Source organism: Oncorhynchus mykiss, chromosome 13 (genome assembly GCF_013265735.2).
Source record: "Oncorhynchus mykiss isolate Arlee chromosome 13, USDA_OmykA_1.1, whole genome shotgun sequence".
Classification (NCBI taxonomy): Eukaryota; Metazoa; Chordata; class Actinopteri; order Salmoniformes; family Salmonidae; genus Oncorhynchus; species Oncorhynchus mykiss.
In genome coordinates, this window is record NC_048577.1 from 5,253,439 (window position 1) to 5,268,438 (window position 15,000).

The 15,000-nt window shown below is 44.4% G+C and overlaps 1 protein-coding gene across 1 annotated transcript in view; it reads right to left on the bottom strand.

Moving 5' to 3' along the window:
- The window catches only part of LOC110516762 (GTPase IMAP family member 7), a 21,042-nt gene extending 7,993 nt beyond the window's left edge, over window positions 1-13,049 (bottom strand). The window contains exons 1-3 of the mRNA XM_036939937.1: window positions 12,832-13,049; window positions 8,893-8,971; window positions 3,931-4,009 (exon numbers count right to left, since the gene is read on the bottom strand). The gene's annotated coding sequence lies outside the window, so the exon portion shown is untranslated. The remainder of the gene's footprint in view (window positions 1-3,930; window positions 4,010-8,892; window positions 8,972-12,831) is intronic.
- Between the last annotated feature and the right edge of the window lie 1,951 nt (window positions 13,050-15,000).

Below are 15,000 nucleotides of genomic sequence, written 5' to 3' on the forward strand. Positions count from 1 at the left end.
GACAGTAGATCTCCAGGAAGAGGGTTGAACTGGAAACCAACAGGACAGTAGATCTCCAGGAAGAGGGTTGAACTGGAAACCAACAGGGCAGTAGGTGTCCAGGAAGAGGGTTGAACTGGAAACCAACAGGACAGTAGATCTCCAGGAAGAGGGTTGAACTGGAAACCAACAGGACAGTAGATCTCCAGGAAGAGGGTTGGACTGGAAACCAACAGGACAGTAGATCTCCAGGAAGAGGGTTGAACTGGAAACCAACAGGACAGTAGATCCCCAGGAAGAGGGTTGGACTGGAAACCAACAGGACAGTAGATCTCCAGGAAGAGGGTTGAACTGGAAACCAACAGGACAGTAGATCTCCAGGAAGAGGGTTGAACTGGAAACCAACAGGACAGTAGATCTCCAGGAAGAGGGTTGGACTGCCCTGCTGTAGACACTCAGCCCTGCGTGGAATGAGATACCTGTGAGATACCTTTTTTTATACCTATAAAAAAAGAGTAATCCCCCAAAAATGCAATAATAGTAGCTATAATTGAGTAATGCTATGTGGTATAACTGAAGTACATTCCCTAACAATGTCATTGTACAAAAAAAAATTATGTTACTGGCTCCAACAGTGCAGTAGAATGTCACGCAAAACACAATGCCAATACACAAGTCATCAAAAGAAGATATCAAGAAATGAAAGAACTCATTTCTAAGGAAGTGAACTTCTTTGGGACGCATCGCGCCTATCATAAACGGGTTACCAATGTAATTAGTACAGAACAAATATATTTGGAATCATACCCATGTTTTATGGTCTGATATACCACCAATCAGCATTCGGGGCTCGAACCACCTGGTTTATATAGTTTGAAAGGACACACACAGGTGTCTATGGATGGTTCATGGAAGGGAGGATGGATGGTTGTGGTTTGATTTCATTGGTCGATTTACAAATATAAATGGTACAAATAAAAATTCTCTCTCTACTGGTACCATGAGGACAACTGCCTCCCTCATCTCTCTCTACTGGTACCATGAGGACAACTGCCTCCCTCATCTCTCTCTACTGGTACCATGAGGACAGCTGTCTCCCTCATCTCTTTCTACTGGTACCATGAGGACAACTGTCTCCCTCATCTCTCTCTACTGGTACCATGAGGACAGCTGTCTCCCTCATCTCTCTCTACTGGTACCATGAGGACAGCTGCCTCCCTCATCTCTCTCTACTGGTACCATGAGGACAACTGTCTCCCTCATCTCTCTCTACTGGTACCATGAGGACAACTGCCTCCCTCATCTCTCTCTACTGGTACCATGAGGACAACTGCCTCCCTCATCTCTCTCTACTGGTACCATGAGGACAGCTGTCTCCCTCATCTCTCTCTACTGGTACCATGAGGACAACTGCCTCCCTCATTTCTCTCTACTGGTACCATGAGGACAGCTGTCTCCCTCATCTCTCTCTACTGGTACCATGAGGACAACTGCCTCCCTCATCTCTCTCTACTGGTACCATGAGGACAACTGCCTCCCTCATCTCTCTCTACTGGTACCATGAGGACAGCTGTCTCCCTCATCTCTCTCTACTGGTACCATGAGGACAACTGCCTCCCTCATTTCTCTCTACTGGTACCATGAGGACAACTGCCTCCCTCATCTCTCTCTACTGGTACCATGAGGACAGCTGTCTCCCTCATCTCTCTCTACTGGTACCATGAGGACAACTGCCTCCCTCATCTCTCTCTACTGGTACCATGAGGACAGCTGTCTCCCTCATCTCTCTCTACTGGTACCATGAGGACAACTGCCTCCCTCATCTCTCTCTACTGGTACCATGAGGACAGCTGTCTCCCTCATCTCTCTCTACTGGTACCATGAGGACAACTGCCTCCCTCATCATTCTCTACTGGTACCATGAGGACAGCTGTCTCCCTCATCTCTCAACTGGTACCATGAGGACAGCTGTCTCCCTCATCATTCTCTACTGGTACCATGAGGACAGCTGTCTCCCTCGTCATTCTCTACTGGTACCATGAGGACAGCTGTCTCCCTCATCTGTCTCTACTGGTAACATGAGGACAGCTGTCTCCCTTATCTCTATCCACTGGTACCATGAGGACAGCTGTCTCCCTCATCTCCCTACTGGTACCATGAGGACAGCTGTCTCCATCATCTATCTACTGGTACCATGAGGACAGCTGTCTCCCTCATCTCTCTACTGGTATCATGAGCACAGCTGTCTCCCTCATCTCTCTCTACTGGTATCATGAGCACAGCTGTCTCCCTCATCTCTCTCTACTGGTACCATGAGGACAGCTGTCTCCCTCGTCATACTCTACTGGTACCATGAGGACAGCTGTCTCCCTCGTCATACTCTACTGGTACCATGAGGACAGCTGTCTCCCTCGTCATACTCTACTGGTACCATGAGGACAGCTGTCTCCCTCGTCATACTCTACTGGTACCATGAGGACAGCTGTCTCCCTCGTCATACTCTACTGGTACCATGAGGACAGCTGTCTCCCTCGTCATACTCTACTGGTACCATGAGGACAGCTGTCTCCCTCGTCATACTCTACTGGTACCATGAGGACAGCTGTCTCCCTCGTCATACTCTACTGGTACCATGAGGACAGCTGTCTCCCTCGTCATACTCTACTGGTACCATGAGGACAGCTGTCTCCCTCGTCATACTCTACTGGTACCATGAGGACAGCTGTCTCCCTCGTCATACTCTACTGGTACCATGAGGACAGCTCAAATTGAAACTTAATCCCTTAGTAATCTTATAGTAGACCAGTCAACCTGGAAAAAGTGCTGGGATTTATTTCTGCTTATTACGACTGTCATCAATGCTAGATAAAACATGTTTGCTGTGATACAAGGTCATTTTGGATTTCTAATACCATTTTCAACAGGTCAAAGGTCAAATGTGGTGAAAAGTGTTAAATGTGTGTAGATTTAGGTGGAATGTTCAATTAAAAACGGAGTGGATTATCAAACAACACTTAGACTGTAGAGTTTCTGCATTAGTAGTGGCTTTACATCCAGCCACTCTGCTTTCAGATACACACATCCAGCTCATCAAATGCTTTACAAATGGGGTATTTGTGTGTCATAAGGAACATCAAGGGTATATTAGTCTTTTTTACAAAGGCCTTTTTCAATACATTTGTAAATGCCCTCATGCCTGCAACAGCTGGAACTGGATCAGCTGCCATTTAGTAAATACTGTTTGACTCTAGCACTGAGACCTGCTTCCCTTACGTTAATACAACAACTACAGGGTGGCAGGTAGCCTGGTGGTTAGAGTGTTGGGACAGGAACCTGAAGTTTGATACACTCTTAGAAAGAAAGGTGCTATCTAGAACCTTAAAGGGTTCTTAGGCTGTCCCCCATAGGAGAACTCTTTGAAGAACTCCTTTAGGTTTCAGGTAGAACCCTTTCCACATATGGTTCTGTATCTGGAACCAAAAAGGGTTCTGCTACGTGGACAACCAAAAAAACCTTATGGAACCCTTATTTCTTAGAGTGTAGTCCTAATCCCCGAGCCGACAAGGTGAAGCAAGGCAGTTAACCCCACCACAACAACTGCTCCCCAGGTGCCCAATGTGGCACGCACTCAGAGGGGTCAGGTTACAGGTGTTTCGGTTCGACCTTGTGTGTAATTTATGATTCAAATATATATATTTTTTAATCAGTGATAGAGGGAAGTCATTAATGCCATATTGTGGTCTAGTCATTTAATCTCAGTAAGGACATTTAATCTCAGTAAGGACAGACATGGGAACGACAAGTTGTCTCATCATTTCTTTTCTTTACAGTAAAATTTGTGTTTTTGTAAAAGTCCCTTTTGTTATTGTTTCCGTGGCGATGCTATGACATCTTTATGGTGTTGCTAAAATGTGTTCATTTGTAAATACATTTGTGAATAAAAGTTCTTACCGTCTTTCTTCTCTTCTTCCTGGATGTTCTTAGAAAAGCTGTGTTCTGTAGTTCATCAGCTCCAGTCCTCAATGAAACTCTGGTTAGTTGGAGGAGAAGACAAAGATTGATCTCAGATCCAACTCTTCTGTTGGCTTCAAACTAGTGACTACACCCTCTACTGCTGTTTTACCAGAACAGAGACGTTTCCAAGAAACGTGTGTGTGTGTGTGTGTGTGTGTGTGTGTGTGTGTGTGTGTGTGTGTGTGTGTGTGTGTGTGTGTGTTGTTTAAGGCTTTCAGCTTAGTCATAGGGTCTCAAAAAACAGGATATGGTACTATCAGAACAGGCATTCTGTGGGCATTTCAGAGAAACCTGTGTATGTGCAATTGTGTAGGTGTGCCTGTTACTATGGAGGCAAAGTATGTGCCAAAAGGACACATTTTAAATGAGAAGTGGACACGTGTCATAAACCAGTAGGCTGCTTTTCTGTTAAGAGTTTGGTTGGCCCGCCTTACCCTTGAGATTTCACTCTCTATCGCTGGTCAGTGTTTTTCCTCATAAAATCTGACTTGAACCCTAACTCTAACCTTGATCCAACCTTAACTAAACTCCTAAGGCCTTTTTTTTTGTTTTCATGAATTTTTACAATGTAGCCACATTTGGAATTTGCAGCTGGCCCTATCTAGCAGTTATCCAACGCCTCTCCATCCCTCTTTCCCTCCTCCCACTCTCTCCTGTCCTGTCCTCTCCTCTATATCCATCCTCTCTCCATCCCTCTTTCCCTCCTCCCACTCTCTCCTGTCCTGTCCTCTCCTCTATATCCATCCTCTCTCCATCCCTCTTTCCCTCCTCCCACTCTCTCCTGTCATATCCTCTCCTCTATATCCATCCTCTCTCCATCCCTCTTTCCTTCCTCCCACTCTCTCCTGTCCTATCCTCTCCTCTTCTCATCTCTTCTTTTATTCTTTCTCCTCCTTTTCTCCATTTCCCCTCCTTCTCCTATATATATCCTCTCTCCATCTCTCCTCTTTTTAGTGTGTACTGTGGGTATCTCTCCTCTATATCCATCCTCTCTCCATTTCTCCTCTCTTTAGTGTGTACTGTGGGTATCTCTCCTCTATATCCATCCTCTCCCCATATCTCTCCTCTTTAGTGTGTACTGTGGGTATCTCTCCTCTATATCCATCCTCTCTCCATCTCTCCTCTTTAGTGTGTACTGTGGGTATCTCTCCTCTATATCCACCCTCTCTCCATCTCTCCTCTCTTAGTGTGTACTGCGGGTATCTCTCCTCTATATCATCCTCTCTCCATCTCTCCTCTCTTAGTGTGTACTGTGGGTATCTCTCCTCTATATCCATCCTCTCTCCATATCTCCTCTCTTAGTGTGTACTGTGGGTATCTCTCCTCTATATCCATCCTCTCTCCATCTCTCCTCTCTTAGTGTGTACTGTGGGTATCTCTCCTCTATATCCATCCTCTCTCCATCTCTACTCCTGTCCTTATCCCAGTTCTAATCTGTTCACTGCCCATGTGAACCACTGCCCTGATTGCAATGTTGAGTAACATATAACCTAACCTAACCTAACCTAAGTAACAAGTAACCTACCTTACTTTCACTCTCAACACCTTGCCTTGCGTGCCAGCAAGGCTTTTGTTCATACACACATGCACGTACACTAACACACATGCACGTACACACAAACACACATGCACGCACACTAACACAGACTCATACAAAAACGTACACTCACAACGAAAGGGCTATGTCCCAGGTCAGGGTTAGGTCCCTGTAATGGTAGTCTGTCAGTATCAGAGGCATGAGGGTCAGAGGCATGAGGGTCAGAGGTATGAGGGTCAGAGGCATGAGGGTCAGAGGCATGAGGATCAGAGACATGAGGGTCAGAGGCATGAGGGTCAGAGTCATGAGGGTCAGAGTCATGAGGGTCAGAGTCATGAGGGTCAGAGTCATGAGGGTCAGAGGCATGAGGGTCAGAGGCATGAGGGTCAGAGGCACGAGGGTCAGAGGCATGAGGGTCAGAGGCATGAGGGTCAGAGTACATGAGGGTCAGAGGCATGAGGGTCAGAGTACATGAGGGTCAGAGTACATGAGGGTCAGAGACATGAGGGTCAGAGACATGAGGGTCAGAGACATGAGGGTCAGAGGCATGAGGGTCAGAGTACATGAGGGTCAGAGACATGAGGGTCAGAGGCATGAGGGTCAGAGTACATGAGGGTCAGAGTACATGAGGGTCAGAGTACATGAGGGTCAGAGTCATGAGGGTCAGAGGCACGAGGGTCAGAGGCATGAGGGTCAGAGGCATGAGGGTCAGAGACATGAGGGTCAGAGGCATGAGGGTCAGAGGCACGAGGGTCAGAGGCACGAGGGTCAGAGTCATGAGGGTCAGAGGCATGAGGGTCAAAGTCATGAGGGTCAGAGGCACGAGGGTCAGAGGCACGAGGGTCAGATGCACGAGGGTCAGAAGCACGAGGGTCAGAGGCACGAGGGTCAGAGGCACGAGGGTCAGAGGCACGAGGGTCAGAGGCACGAGGGTCAGAGGCACGAGGGTCAGAGACATGAGGGTCAGAGACATGAGGGTCAGAGACATGAGGGTCAGAGACATGAGGCTCAGAGACATGAGGGTCAGAGACATGAGGGTCAGAGGCATGAGGGTCAGAGACATGAGGGTCAGAGACATGAGGCTCAGAGACATGAGGGTCAGAGACATGAGGGTCAGAGACATGAGGGTCAGAGGCATGAGGGTCAGAGACATGAGGGTCAGAGTACATGAGGGTCAGAGTACATGAGGGTCAGAGACATGAGGGTCAGAGACATGAGGGTCAGAGGCATGAGGGTCAGAGACATGAGGGTCAGAGACATGAGGGTCAGAGACATGAGGGTCAGAGACCAGAGACATGAGGGTCAGAGACATGAGGGTCAGAGACATGAGGGTCAGAGACATGAGGGTCAGAGAGGGTGAATGTATTGAGAGGGCAAAGAGATTACAGCGAAAATAGCAGACCTTTACTGTTGAGTATGTTCAGTTCACCTCACAAAGTGAAAGTTGAAAAACGAACTTACTCTGAGCTAACTTTGCCCCTTCCCCCTCTTCCTCTTGAAAGTTTCACAAAGACAAACAGGAAACTCAGTGAGTCACAAGGCTGTGCTAAAAACATCACAATAACAAATCATGTGGTTTAATGTAGATAGTTTATTTAGCTTGTTTTCTATGTAGAATGTGGGCTAGTTGTCCATAGTTGTCTATATCATGAATGTGGGCTAGTTGTCCATAGCTGTCTATATCATGAATGTGGGCTAGTTGTCCATAGCTGTCTATATCATGAATGTGGGCTTGTTGTCTAGTTGGCTATATCATGAATGTGGGCTAGTTGTCCATAGTTGCCTATATCATGAATGTGGGCTAGTTGTCCATAGTTCATATCATGAATGTGGGCTAATTGTCTATATCATGAATGTGGGATAATTGTTCATAGTTGTCTATATCATGAATGTGGGCTAGTTGTCCATAGTTGGCTATATCATGAATGTGGGATAATTGTTCATAGTTGTCTATATCATGAATGTGGGCTAGTTGTCCATAGTTGTCTATATCATGAATGTGGGCTAGTTGTCCATAGTTGCCTATATCATTCATGTGGGCTAATTGTCTAGTTGTCTATATCATGAATGTGGGCTAGTTGTCTATATCATGAATGTGGGCTTGTTGTCTATATCATGAATGTGGGATAATTGTTCATAGTTGTCTATATCATGAATGTGGGCTAGTTGTCCATAGTTGTCTATATCATGAATGTGGGCTTGTTGTCTATAGTTGTCTATATAATGAATGTGGGCTAGTTGTCCATATCATCAATGTGGGCTAATTGTCCATAGTTGGCTATATCATGAATGTGGGCTAGTTGTCTAGTTGTCTATACCATTAATGTGGGCTAGTTGTCTAGTTGTCTATATCATGAATGTGGGCTAGTTGTCTAGTTGTCTATATCATGAATGTGGGCTAGTTGTCTAGTTGTCTATATCATTAATGTGGGCTAGTTGTCTAGTTGTCTATATCATGATCATCATCCAGCTACTCTGCTTTCAGATACACACATCCAGCTCATCAAATGCTTTACAAATGGGGTATTTGTGTGTCATAAGGAACATCAAGGGTCTTTTTTACAAAGGCCTTTTTCAATACATTTGTAAATGCCCTCATACCTGCAACAGCTGGAACTGGATCAGCTGCCATTTAGTAAATACTGTTTGACTCTAGCACTGAGACCTGCTTCCCTTACGGTAATACAACAACTACAGGGTGGCAGGTAGCCTGGTGGTTAGAGTGTTGGGACGGGAACCTGAAGTTTGATACACTCTTAGAAAGAAAGGTGCTATCTAGAACCTTAAAGGGTTCTTAGGCTGTCCCCATAGGAGAACCCTTTGAAGAACTCCTTTAGGTTTCAGGTAGAACCCTTTCCACATATGGTTCTGTATGGAACCCAAAAGGGTTCTATCTGGAACCAAAAAGGGTTCTGCTACGTGGACAACCAAAAAAGCTCTTATGGAACCCTTATTTGTTAGAGTGTAGTCCTAATCCCCGAGCCGACAAGGTGAAGCAAGGCAGTGAACCCCACCACAACAACTGCTCCCCAGGTGCCCAATGTGGCACGTACTCAGAGGGGTCGGGTTAAAAGTGTTTCGGTTCGACCTTGTGTGTAATTTATGATTAAAATATATATATTTTTTAATCAGTGATAGAGGGAAGTTGTATCATTAATGCCATATTGTGGTCTAGACATTTAATCTCAGTAAGAACAGACATGGGAGCAACAAGTTGTCTCATCATTTCTTTTCTTTACAGTAAAAGTTGTGTTTTTGTAAAAGTCCCTTTTGTTATTGTTTCCGTGGCGATGCTATGACATCTTTATGGTGTTGCTAAAATGTGTTCATTTGTAAATACATTTGTGAATAAAAGTTCTTACCGTCTTTCTTCTCTTCTTCCTGGATGTTCTTAGAAAAGCTGTGTTCTGTAGTTCATCAGCTCCAGTCCTCAATGAAACTCTGGTTAGTTGGAGGAGAAGACAAAGATTGATCTCAGATCCAACTCTTCTGTTGGCTTCAAACTAGTGACTACACCCTCTACTGCTGTTTTACCAGAACAGAGACGTTTCCAAGAAACGTGTGTGTGTGTGTGTGTGTGTGTGTGTGTGTGTGTGTGTGTGTGTGTGTGTGTGTGTGTGTGTGTGTGTGTGTGTGTGTGTTGTTTAAGGCTTTCAGCTTAGTCATAGGGTCTCAAAAAACAGGATATGGTACTATCAGAACAGGCATTCTGTGGGCATTTCAGAGAAACCTGTGTATGTGCAATTGTGTAGGTGTGCCTGTTACTATGGAGGCAAAGTATGTGCCAAAAGGACACATTTTAAATGAGAAGTGGACACGTGTCATAAACCAGTAGGCTGCTTTTCTGTTAAGAGTTTGGTTGGCCCGCCTTACCCTTGAGATTTCACTCTCTATCGCTGGTCAGTGTTTTTCCTCATAAAATCTGACTTGAACCCTAACTCTAACCTTGATCCAACCTTAACTAAACTCCTAAGGCCTTTTTTTTTGTTTTCATGAATTTTTACAATGTAGCCACATTTGGAATTTGCAGCTGGCCCTATCTAGCAGTTATCCAACGCCTCTCCATCCCTCTTTCCCTCCTCCCACTCTCTCCTGTCCTGTCCTCTCCTCTATATCCATCCTCTCTCCATCCCTCTTTCCCTCCTCCCACTCACTCCTGTCCTGTCCTCTCCTCTATATCCATCCTCTCTCCATCCCTCTTTCCCTCCTCCCACTCTCTCCTGTCATATCCTCTCCTCTATATCCATCCTCTCTCCATCCCTCTTTCCTTCCTCCCACTCTCTCCTGTCCTATCCTCTCCTCTTCTCATCTCTTCTTTTATTCTTTCTCCTCCTTTTCTCCATTTCCCCTCCTTCTCCTATCTATATCCTCTCTCCATCTCTCCTCTTTTTAGTGTGTACTGTGGGTATCTCTCCTCTATATCCATCCTCTCTCCATTTCTCCTCTCTTTAGTGTGTACTGTGGGTATCTCTCCTCTATATCCATCCTCTCCCCATATCTCTCCTCTTTAGTGTGTACTGTGGGTATCTCTCCTCTATATCCATCCTCTCTCCATATCTCCTCTCTTAGTGTGTACTGTGGGTATCTCTCCTCTATATCCATCCTCTCTCCATCTCTCCTCTCTTAGTGTGTACTGTGGGTATCTCTCCTCTATATCCATCCTCTCTCCATCTCTACTCCTGTCCTTATCCCAGTTCTAATCTGTTCACTGCCCATGTGAACCACTGCCCTGATTGCAATGTTGAGTAACATACACCTACCTTACTTTCACTCTCAACACCTTGCCTTGCGTGCCAGCAAGGCTTTTGTTCATACACACATGCACGTACACACAAACACACATGCACGCACACTAACACAGGCTCATACAAAAACATACACTCACAACGAAAGGGCTATGTCCCAGGTCAGGGTTAGGTCCCTGTAATGGTAGTCTGTCAGTATCAGAGGCATGAGGGTCAGAGGCATGAGGGTCAGAGGTATGAGGGTCAGAGGCATGAGGGTCAGAGGCATGAGGATCAGAGACATGAGGGTCAGAGGCATGAGGGTCAGAGGCATGAGGGTCAGAGTCATGAGGGTCAGAGTCATGAGGGTCAGAGGCATGAGGGTCAGAGACACGAGGGTCAGAGACATGAGGGTCAGAGTCATGAGGGTCAGAGTCACGAGGGTCAGAGGCACGAGGGTCAGAGGCACGAGGGTCAGAGGCACGAGGGTCAGAGGCACGAGGGTCAGAGGCACGAGGGTCAGAGACACGAGGGTCAGAGGCATGAGGGTCAGAGGCCATGAGGGTCAGAGACATGAGGGTCAGAGACATGAGGGTCAGAGAGGGTGAATGTATTGAGAGGGCAAAGAGATTACAGCGAATATAGCAGACCTTTACTGTTGAGTATGTTCAGTTCACCTCACAAAGTGAAAGTTGAAAAACTAACTTACTCTGAGCTAACTTTGCCCCTTCCCCCTCTTCCTCTTGAAAGTTTCACAAAGACAAACAGGAAACTCAGTGAGTCACAAGGCTGTGCTAAAAACATCACAATAACAAATCATGTGGTTTAATGTAGATAGTTTATTTAGCTTGTTTTCTATGTAGAATGTGGGCTAGTTGTCCATAGTTGTCTATATCATGAATGTGGGCTAGTTGTCCATAGTTGTCTATATCATGAATGTGGGCTAATTGTCCATAGTTCATATCATGAATGTGGGCTAGTTGTCCATAGCTGTCTATATCATGAATGTGGGCTTGTTGTCTAGTTGGCTATATCATGAATGTGGGCTAGTTGTCCATAGTTGCCTATATCATGAATGTGGGCTAGTTGTCCATAGTTCATATCATGAATGTGGGCTAATTGTCTATATCATGAATGTGGGATAATTGTTCATAGTTGTCTATATCATGAATGTGGGCTAGTTGTCCATAGTTGGCTATATCATGAATGTGGGATAATTGTTCATAGTTGTCTATATCATGAATGTGGGCTAGTTGTCCATAGTTGTCTATATCATGAATGTGGGCTAGTTGTCCATAGTTGCCTATATCATTCATGTGGGCTAATTGTCTAGTTGTCTATATCATGAATGTGGGCTAGTTGTCTATATCATGAATGTGGGCTTGTTGTCTATATCATGAATGTGGGATAATTGTTCATAGTTGTCTATATCATGAATGTGGGCTAGTTGTCCATAGTTGTCTATATCATGAATGTGGGCTTGTTGTCTATAGTTGTCTATATAATGAATGTGGGCTAGTTGTCCATAGTTGTCTATATCATGAATGTGGGCTAATTGTCCATAGTTGGCTATATCATGAATGTGGGCTAGTTGTCTAGTTGTCTATACCATTAATGTGGGCTAGTTGTCTAGTTGTCTATATCATGAATGTGGGCTAGTTGTCTAGTTGTCTATATCATGATCATCATCCAGCTACTCTGCGTTCAGATACACACATCCAGCTCATCAAATGCTTTACAAATGGGGTATTTGTGTGTCATAAGGAACATCAAGGGTCTTTTTTACAAAGGCCTTTTTCAATACATTTGTAAATGCCCTCATACCTGCAACAGCTGGAACTGGATCAGCTGCCATTTAGTAAATACTGTTTGACTCTAGCACTGAGACCTGCTTCCCTTTCGTTAATACAACAACTAAGGGTGGCAGGTAGCCTGGTGGTTAGAGTGTTGGGACAGGAACCTGAAGTTTGATACACTCTTAGAAAGAAAGGTGCTATCTAGAACCTTAAAGGGTTCTTAGGCTGTCCCCATAGGATAACCCTTTGAAGAACTCCTTTAGGTTTCAGGTAGAACCCTTTCCACATATGGTTCTGTATCTGGAACCAAAAAGGGTTCTGCTACGTGGACAACCAAAAAAACCTTATGGAACCCTTATTTCTTAGAGTGTAGTCCTAATCCCCGAGCCGACAAGGTGAAGCAAGGCAGTTAACCCCACCACAACAACTGCTCCCCAGGTGCCCAATGTGGCACGCACTCAGAGGGGTCAGGTTACAGGTGTTTCGGTTCGACCTTGTGTGTAATTTATGATTCAAATATATATATTTTTTAATCAGTGATAGAGGGAAGTCATTAATGCCATATTGTGGTCTAGTCATTTAATCTCAGTAAGGACATTTAATCTCAGTAAGGACAGACATGGGAACGACAAGTTGTCTCATCATTTCTTTTCTTTACAGTAAAATTTGTGTTTTTGTAAAAGTCCCTTTTGTTATTGTTTCCGTGGCGATGCTATGACATCTTTATGGTGTTGCTAAAATGTGTTCATTTGTAAATACATTTGTGAATAAAAGTTCTTACCGTCTTTCTTCTCTTCTTCCTGGATGTTCTTAGAAAAGCTGTGTTCTGTAGTTCATCAGCTCCAGTCCTCAATGAAACTCTGGTTAGTTGGAGGAGAAGACAAAGATTGATCTCAGATCCAACTCTTCTGTTGGCTTCAAACTAGTGACTACACCCTCTACTGCTGTTTTACCAGAACAGAGACGTTTCCAAGAAACGTGTGTGTGTGTGTGTGTGTGTGTGTGTGTGTGTGTGTGTTGTTTAAGGCTTTCCGCTTAGTCATAAGGTCTCAAAAAACAGGATATGGTACTATCAGAACAGGCATTCTGTGGGCATTTCAGAGAAACCTGTGTATGTGCAATTGTGTAGGTGTGCCTGTTACTATGGAGGCAAAGCATGTGCCAAAAGGACCCATTTTAAATGAGAAGTGGACACGTGTCATAAACCAGTAGGCTGCTTTTCTGTTAAGAGTTTGGTTGGCCCGCCTTACCCTTGAGATTTCACTCTCTATCGCTGGTCAGTGTTTTTCCTCATAAAATCTGACTTGAACCCTAACTCTAACCTTGATCCAACCTTAACTAAACTCCTAAGGCCTTTTTTTTTGTTTTCATGAATTTTTACAATGTAGCCACATTTGGAATTTGCAGCTGGCCCTATCTAGCAGTTATCCAACGCCTCTCCATCCCTCTTTCCCTCCTCCCACTCTCTCCTGTCCTGTCCTCTCCTCTATATCCATCCTCTCTCCATCCCTCTTTCCCTCCTCCCACTCTCTCCTGTCCTGTCCTCTCCTCTATATCCATCCTCTCTCCATCCCTCTTTCCTTCCTCCCACTGTCTCCTATCCTTATCCAGGACAGGTTAGTATGATTGTTATGGACAGGTTTGTATGGTTGTTATCCAGGACAGGTTAGTATGATTGTTATGGACAGGTTAGTTTGGTTGTTATCAAGGACAGGTTAGTATGATTGTTATGGACTGGTTAGTATAGTTGTTATCAAGGACAGGTTTGTATGGTTGTTATCAAGGACAGGTTAGTATGGTTGTTATCCAGGACAGGTTAGTATGATTGTTATGGACAGGTTAGTATGATTGTTATGGACAGGTTAGTATGGTTGTTATCCAGGACAGGTTAGTATGATTGTTATGGACAGGTTTGTATGGTTGTTATGAAGGACAGGTTTGTATGGTTGTTATCAAGGACAGGTTAGTTTGGTTGTTATCAAGGACAGGTTAGTTTGGTTGTTATCAAGGACAGGTTAGTTTGGTTGTTATCAAGGACAGGTTTGTATGGTTGTTATCAAGGACAGGTTAGTTTGGTTGTTATCAAGGACAGGTTAGTTTGGTTGTTATCAAGGACAGGTTAGTTTGGTTGTTATCAAGGACAGGTTTGTATGGTTGTTATCAAGGACAGGTTAGTTTGGTTGTTATCAAGGACAGGTTAGTTTGGTTGTTATCAAGGACAGGTTAGTTTGGTTGTTATCAAGGACAGGTTAGTATGGTTGTTATCCAGGACAGGTTAGTATGGTTGTTATGGACAGGTTAGTATGGTTGTTATCCAGGACAGGTTAGTATGGTTGTTATGGACAGGTTAGTATGGTTGTTATGGACAGGTTAGTATGGTTGTTATCCAGGACAGGTTAGTATGGTTGTTATGGACAGGTTAGTATGGTTGTTATGGACAGGTTAGTATGATTGTTATGGACAGGTTAGTATGATTGTTATTCAGGACAGGTTAGTATGATTGTTTTGGACAGGTTAGTATGATTGTTATCCAGGACAGGTTAGTATGATTGTTATGGACAGGTTAGTATGGTTGTTATCAAGGACAGGTTAGTATGGTTGTTATGGACAGGTTAGTATGGTTGTTATCCAGGACAGGTTAGTATGATTGTTATGGACAGGTTAGTATGGTTGTTATCCAGGACAGGTTAGTATGATTGTTATGGACAGGTTAGTATGGTTGTTATCCAGGACAGGTTAGTTTGGTTGTTATCCAGGACAGGTTAGTTTGGTTGTTATCCAGGACAGGTTTGTATGGTTGTTATCAAGGACAGGTTAGTATGGTTGTTATCCAGGACAGGTTAGTATGGTTGTTATCAAGGACAGGTTAGTATGGTTGTTATCCAGGACAGGTTAGTTTGGTTGTTATCCAGGACAGGTTAGTTTGGTTGTTATCCAGGACAGGTTTGTA